Raw genomic sequence first — 8,500 nt, 5'->3', positions numbered from 1 at the left:
TAAATTGGTTAACCGAAATAGAACCGATACCTTTGGTTTTTTAAAAACACCAAACCGATTGATTTTCGATTCGGTTTTGGTCAATTCAATTTTTCAGATTTTTTTGTTCACCCCTAAGTGGACATGTATTCAAAATTTATGAAGTGGGGTAGAGACGTGGATGGAAAGCTGTGGGCAGGAGATCCGGACTCCACTAAATCCACTAGGATTAGTCCACTTCCTCTATCATTTCTCGTGGGCTGAGAGTGTCCTAATTCCTAATCATAATTGTCAGGTTTATAGTTGGATTTGGTTCGTTTTCCATTATGTCTATTCATCCCATGTGCAATGCATGTGTCATAATGTAATTTTGATCCACTTATAATACTAATCTAATACTTTTTTTTTTGTCCGATCATATTCATGTTAAATACAAACATAAAGCCTTTGAAAGAAATATATTGATAATGGTGGTGTTTGGTTTTATTACGTTTTTTATAATACAGCATCACATTGGAGCCACATCCAGATATTCTCGAAACTAGGGATGGATTTGAGCCTAGCCAAATAGTATCAAGCTTGAGCTCGTGTTCGGTTTGAGACAGAACCTTAAGTTCGAGCTCGATTTTGAGAAAAAATATTTTATAAAAATATTATTTAGTTGATATTTAAAAATTAAGAATTATAATATTTGTATATATATATATATATATATATATATATATATATATATATATATATATATATATATTCGAGCCAACTCACGAGTCAAGCTCTAGTAGGCTCTAACGCGAGCTCGAGCAGCTCGTTGCCACCCCTACTCGAAGCAGAAAAAAAAAGTGAATCAATGTATGCTGTTTGGGCATCGGTTTTCTTAAAAAGTGCATGTTGTTTTTTAAAAAATCGACCATCTAGGAAAAAACCAGTTTTTTTATTTATTTTTTATGGAAGAAAAAAAAATAAAACCAATTAGCCGCATCACAAATAAAACTAAGATCACAAAACCTAAAATCTCTATTACTAATTTGACACCTTAGAGCCATTCGGGCAAACCAATTAGTCGCTTGATTAGCTTCTCGGTATGTATGCTTGAAACTGATGTCCAAGTTGAATTACAGTTCGGGTGCAATACAAGGACTTCCTAGGAGGTCACCCATCCTAGTACTATTCTCATCCAAGCACACTTAACTTTGGAGTTTTGATGGAATCTGATGCATTAGTGCTGGTATGATTACACCCGAGTTTCTTTTATTTTCTTTCTCAACAAACAGGATTTCCTGCCCACACCTCTATCTGCCTTAATTGTAGTCACGCAGCGCTGTTTTGTATTGTAAGATGTGCGGCTTTAATGTATTTTGAGTAGGGTGCAGGGAGAGAAAGTGAGTAGGGAATCTGTCCACCTTTCTCAAAACGTTTTCAGGTAATGTGGTTGATGTATCTCTTATGTGGAACCATCACAAAAAATGACAATAAAACCAAACAACAGTATGCATTATTGTATTTTCAAAAATCACAAAAATTGTAATGTTGTATTTGTTTTTTCTTTTGAAAAAAAAAGCACAATATAACCAAACATCACCGAAATATTTTACTTGATTTTGTCTTGGCTGATGATTTAAATGAGGATATGGTTCTATTATCTTGGCTGGCCCCATTTGGTTCACAGGAATAGGGGTATGGAATCGGAATCGGAATGGGCTATTCCGATTTCAACTGTTTGATTGAACAAAATCAGAATCTCACTCCTATTTCTATTAGAATGACATTCCCCTATTTGAGAGGAATGGTCATTCCCGGCCCCTTTCTTGCGAATGACATCCCATTAGTGCTGATTCTAATTCCCATTCCTATCTAAATCAAACAGACTATGAAAATGAATATTCCGATTCGATTCCAAATAAACCAAACCCTAAATACTGGCAATAAATATTCATGTAACTATCCATTATAGTTGGAATAAGGCTTAACTAATAATGATTGAACCATCTAAATCAGACCGTACCAGCCAGCCGGCCCTGCCCAACGGGAAGAAAAGAAGTGGATTCTTGATTCTTGTGAGTCCAACAATTGCTGCCCCATGTATAATGGTAGTAACCTGGGCAAACCTAGCTTGTTTTTGAAAGATGACCTTTTGACTATTAATTAAGAGTGTATATTTCCGTATTGCAGATGCTATTGTCATTTAGATTGAAAAAGACCAAACAGGTCGTTTGAATATTCATAGCCACCGGTTTAGACTTTAAACCAACTCTATTAGACTAACTACAACTTGAGGGAGATAAAAGAAAGAGTGACATTTACAGCCTGGACAATGGATCATTCAGAGTACCACGAGTGCCCAAGCCCAATGCATTGTGCAGTAAAAGACATGATTTATTGAATTTGAGTACTGTTCGTTTACCAATATCCCGTGGGGGATATGCCAATCAGGTAATTGACCATTATCTCTATATTTATAAATATTATAACGAGTCCCACAATAAGTGAGTCTTATGGAAAATATTAATTACTAAGCTGATTGATATTCCCCTAGATGATGGATAAATTGTTTACCTCTCACCAATAATACTCTCTGCCTCTCATATATCTCTTTATCTGGCCAAGTCACATTGCAAAATTTATCCAGGTAATTTAAAATGAACAGGGCCATAATAATAAAAGGGTTTTTATAATTTAATTCATTTTAAAAATTTTATCTAGGGGTGAATCCTGATCATGGATTGATGTTAAATCTATAAATAAAATGTAATTTATGAATGATTACTAATAAATTAGAAGAGGGCTATAATTTCAGACTTCTAAAGTGAAATACAGTCTATTCATCCCTAATAGCAAATGCATATTATTGTAAAAGTACACTATAAAAAATAAATCAATAAAATAAATGAACTTAGATAATTGGTTGAGGTTTGGATTTAACATCCAACCAATATTGATGAATACATCTTAGTTGAACTCTTTATATATTCGGATATTCCCAATCAATGATAGAAGGTGAAATTTTATTGGTTAATGTTTTCATGAGGTATGGTAACGAAATTACTCTCACCGAGGCATAAAAAAAGCTCCCAAGAACAGAGTACGGCATGAAAAGAAAAGTGAACTTATACAAATACATATATTACATATTAAAATAGTAGAAAAAGAAGGGATACAGCTATAAAAAAATTAAATCAAATGAATTCATTATTAATTAATTTTGATTTCACATGCTAGTGATGCTCACAGCCTTATCTGTATTCATATAATTGAATAATTTATTGGTTGGATCATGGAGGTAGAGCAGAAAAACGGAAAAAATCCTGAGATGTCAACTTTTTTTTATAAAAGAAATAGATTAACGACAAAGGCCGGTGGTTTTCTAAATTCGTTGTTGAAAAAGTTGGGCCCGACAACCTTTAATCGGTCTTAGAATAAAAAGTCAATTGAGGAGTAATCGAGTAAATGTGTCGGAGTTGGACAGCATACTTAATACTTATTTAAGCACTTTGATCCTACTAATTTTCAGATCTGATTCTAATGATACCAATCTATTCAGATTGGGATTAGATATTGATTAATGAATTGGGGCATTAATGCATTGTGTATAATTAACGAATTAAATTACAAAGTTACCAACGTAAGATAAATATAAAATGAATTAAAAATAAGTTTAATAACACTTGGGCTTATTTGATTCATCTGATTCTTTGCAGCTTCTTTAATACTGGGATCATATAATGGTGGACCCAGTTAGGAGTATTTGCAGTTGGTTTGGTTTCTAATATGGCTTGAGTCGTGTAATTGGATTAATCGAATAAAAAAATTTAAATAATATATATATATATATATTTATATAAATAATAAATATGATTCAAATTCGGATATTGCCTGATCTAATTCAAATTTGATCCATTTATACCCCTAATGATAGGTGGTTCATGCAGCGAACTGTATATGCATTTATCCTAGCAAATTCAGATCCTATCCAAATAGATGTGCAGCAGATCCTAATTTATCAATTACAACTTTTTCTGTAATTTTGTTTTGGAAAAATTCCTGATTAGTACCTTGTACTTGAGGCCTAGTGTCATTTTGGTACCCGAACTTTAAAACACGATAATTTAGTACTCAAACTTTTAAAACGTGTCAATCTAGTACCTCTCATTAATCAATTTGTTAATCAGCTGTTAAGTGGTATTTGAAAAAACACAAATGCCCTTCTAGTGTCTATCTAATTCCCTTTATCAACTATCCAAAAGTTTATAAAACTGAAATTTGAAAATATACATTGAGAAGTGACACCAACTTTTTTGAACTTTGAAAAAGAAGAATTTGAGATTATTCATTTTTTATCAATATTTGAACTTTGAATGATTATTAAAAAGAATTAGATGATACTCCAATGATATTTATATCATTTCAAATGTCATTAACGACTGATTAACATACTGATAAACAAAAACACCCGATTGTTACATTTTAAAAGTTAAGGTATTGAATTGTCGCGGAATACTAATAACAAATTTTCCCTTTCTTTTTTAATATGAAAATTAATATTCACATGAACATGGAACATTGGAAAAGCACAGGCCCAAAATTCAAATCCTGTGGGCCCGTAATATATTTGATAGCCCAGAAAACTTAACCCAGTCAAATATACAAGTTATGACCTCTTCATAAGAGTGGTGGAGGTGATTGAGTGGACAAGAATAAACCAAAAAAAAAGAAGAAATTATTGAAAGCAACTTTTGCTCCGCATGGTTTCTGTCGTTCTGTTCCACGCATCTTTCCAGAGCTGTCAATTAGTTGGGTCGTTCGGATAAAACCGAACCGTACCGAATCAAACCAAATGAATTATATATTGATTTTGGTTTGAGTTTTGTATCCCAAATTATATTGATTATGTAAGACAATGTTTGAGATGCTTATTTAAAATAAGTGCTTATTTGATTTATTAATCACTAATTGGTATTTTGGAAATAAGTCTGAAATAAGTATTTATTTTAAAAATAAGGACTTATTTTGTAAGTTCAATTTTCTAATTTTTTAAGTGCTTATATAATAAATATTTATTTAACTTTTTTCTTTCAAAATTATCCTTAATTGAATTTTAAAATACAACTTATAAAATTATCTCTAGTTGAATTTTATAAAAGTACTTTTATGAAAGTATTTTTATGAAAGTACTTTGATAAAAATACTTTTACGAAAACACTTTTATAAAAGCACTTTTACAAAATTCCCCATTTGAGGGAATGGACATTCCTTGCCCCTCTGATTCTAGAGGATTTTATGGACCCAATCCAGAAAACTGTTTGCAAACAACCCTCCCCCCCCCCCCCCCAAAAAAAAAAAAAAAAAAAAACCGAAAAGAACAGGATAAAACGTCAAACAAATATTGAAACAAACATGAAAGGAGTAACTTATTGATAGTTAAGCCAAACAGAAGTTTACAGAATAATTTAAGTTCATGAACTAACCTTTACACTCTTATGCTTCAACTCAATGGACCCTCTAAACTCTCCTACTTTAAAGAAGAATAGTTCCTGCCTCATATGTGAATTAGTCTCTCACAGTCAAGGATTAAGATATCGATACGATACGGGAGTACCGCACCATATCGATGGATACGGTTCGATACACACCGATATGGAGGTGTATCCATGTCTAGTTTGACAAAGCTGTACATTGAATACTTTAGGATTGTTTTTCATCTTTAATACAAGTTAAAAAATAGTATTATGAAAACTGAAATAAATAATTTAAGATTTAATTTTTTCAAAAAACATTAATAAAAATAATATATTTCATCTACCTTAGATGATTTACATATTTTATTTTACACATAATTATATGTTAAAAATGAAAACATAGTTACTATTTAAAAAAATAGTTATTATATAAAAATACTAAATAGATAAAATTTCCCAACAAAATTAATGGAAAACAGAAAATTATAATTATAAAAACTGAAACGAATAATTTAAGATTTAATTTTCCCAAAAGATTTAATAAAATTTGAAAATTAAATATAATTTATTTTATCTACCTTAAATGATTTATTTATTTTATTCTAAAATTATGTGTAAAATAAAAATGTTATATGTTAAAAATGAAAACATATTTATTATTTAAATAAAATACTAAATTAATAAATATTCCCAAAAATTAATAAAAAATAAAAATTATAAAATTGAAAGAATGGTAATTATTGTACAACGTTTGAATGTTGTAGAATCCTGGTATTGTTTATTGTAATATTTCTCTTTATATAACCTATTGAAGTATGCGTTTTTCATGTCATTATATCTTCTTATTCATAGATAATTCAGATTTTTGTTTATTATTATTAATGTATTTATATGTTTTGTATGCATTTCACTAACATATTCAAGTGTTTCTATATCTTTCGTTTGTATCGATACTTTTTGTAAACGTATCCATATCCATATCCAACTTATCCAATATAATACCCGATACCGATACTCCAATCCTTACTCACAGTAATACTCTACAAATAGACCCTGTCTCAGTCCTTGTTTATCAACTATAAATTTCTATTGAAAACTTACTAATTAATCATTAATATCTCTATTCGATTTTTTTGAAAACTTATTACTAACAGAAATAGAAAATCCTGATTCCTAAATATCTAATCGTTTTTATCAAATTGACTTTTTTTTTCCTGTTTTTTTTGAGTAAGATTCACTTGTTGTTTTCGGCAAAACATATGGGTATTTGTTTGCCATGGATCAACCCTCGATTGGGACATTAGACGGGTGAAGTTAGTACCCACCACTAAATATTCTGTCTTTTATACTTAATTAGTACTTAATTGGACTCATTATTCTTGTATTTCGATTCAGGGTATGAAAGAAGGTGTCGGGAAAAAAAAACAAGACTAATAGGGTAATTTTGCACAGTTTCGGCGCCGCTTAGTAATCTGAGCATAACTCTCCCATCCGGACCCCAATTGAGATGATTCAAGATGCATTGAAAAGAAAAGAAATAACTCTACAACTTTCTTGTTTTGAGTTTTGATAGATTCGGACTGCATTGAAGTCAAAATCAGGCCTGAATTCTGAGAAAATTTGTAGCAGAGAAGCCCAGTTCGCAGTAGAAGTGCAATACAAATACAAGAATAAGAAACTGCACAGAGTCCTATCAGTTTCAATTTTCTGATGTAATTCTAGAAATATAAAGGAGATTGAGATTACCAGATAAGAGATAGGATATGATTAAATCTAAATTAATCCTTAGGAATTAGGACTTTCTATTTTTAAGAAGGAACTCCAAAAAAGAGTTGGAGACAACCCCTCCTCCTAAAGCTATATAAAGGGGGGCGGACTAGAACCAAGGATCAATCAACCTCTAGAGAAATCAAAAGTCCTCCAAGAGAACTTTAGCTTTTAAGGAAGTAATCAGCAACCTAGGAGGAGAAGAAGGCAGCGGCAAGGAGGAAATAAACTCATCGATCTCAACTTCTAGGACAACATCATGAGTTCTTTATTATACCTTGTTTGTTTAATCTTCTTTATCATGAACTAGTTTATTTATAGCTGGAGCTATGGAAAGCCTAACCATGACCATGGATTGATTTTTATTTAATTCAACCAAATTGTTTTTATTTTCATATTGTCTATGAGTTATTATGCATAATGCAATTAGGAGCTTGGCCACCTCTTAGTTGATTTGGTTTATGTGAATGAACCGGAAGGGGAATTCATATAATAGACTAAATAACTCATAGTGTGAATTGAATGGTATATAAGAATCTGTATACATGATTCATCTGATGATACAGGTTTTTCATAGAACTCAATGCACTTGCTATCTCGAGAACTCTAATCGAGGAATCAAAGGGTTATTTGATAGAAGTAGGTTTGATATATCTTGGAAGGGAATATTAAACAAATTAGGAAAAACTTCAGCTTATGAAAATAATAAATTATCTTGGTCAATTTAATAAATTGATATTCATTGGAAAGGTTAGGTGGACCAATAATCCTGGCACTTTCAGTTAAATCGTTGCAAGTTCAGTTGTTGATTGCCTTTGTTTTTATCTCTTTTATTTTTCTATCTTTATTTTTTCAGTAGTTCCTATTGTTAGAATTCAATTGTCCAAATAATTGAGGGAAGCTATAGTTCTAATACTTATTTTGTTAAATCCTTGTGAGAACGATATCTTTGTACTACTTGATAACTAGTGCACTTGTTAGGGTTATATAATTATAGCTATCACACTTCATCTTCACCAGTTAATAACTTCATACAAAATTTATATTAAGTGAATCATTGTAGTCACTGGTGATTAAGGATCAATCTATACCCATGGCTGCTAATACCATCATAACCACCGTACCACTGCTTCCAACACCATAACCACCCACCAATGTCCTAATTGCAACCATCACCACTTCCTCCACCTGAACCACAACCACCAAAGCCACCACTGCCACCACAATAGCCACCACCACTATGGAATCTGCTGTCCTATCTGTGGCATAATTCATTATGACCTTTTGCCCATGAAGCTCCT

General features: G+C 31.4%; 1 pseudogene; it reads right to left on the bottom strand.

The window, feature by feature from the left end:
* Nucleotides 1-1,099: 1,099 nt before the first annotated feature.
* Nucleotides 1,100-1,218, bottom strand: LOC148874805 (5S ribosomal RNA; annotated as a pseudogene).
* Nucleotides 1,219-8,500: the final 7,282 nt, after the last annotated feature.

The sequence above is a fragment of the Nelumbo lutea genome, chromosome 1 (assembly GCF_056320005.1).
Source record: "Nelumbo lutea isolate HS-2025 chromosome 1, American lotus-T2T, whole genome shotgun sequence".
Lineage (NCBI taxonomy): Eukaryota > Viridiplantae > Streptophyta > Magnoliopsida > Proteales > Nelumbonaceae > Nelumbo > Nelumbo lutea.
Note: the sequence above shows the minus strand (reverse complement) of the source record. Positions and strands in the feature narration are given on the sequence as shown.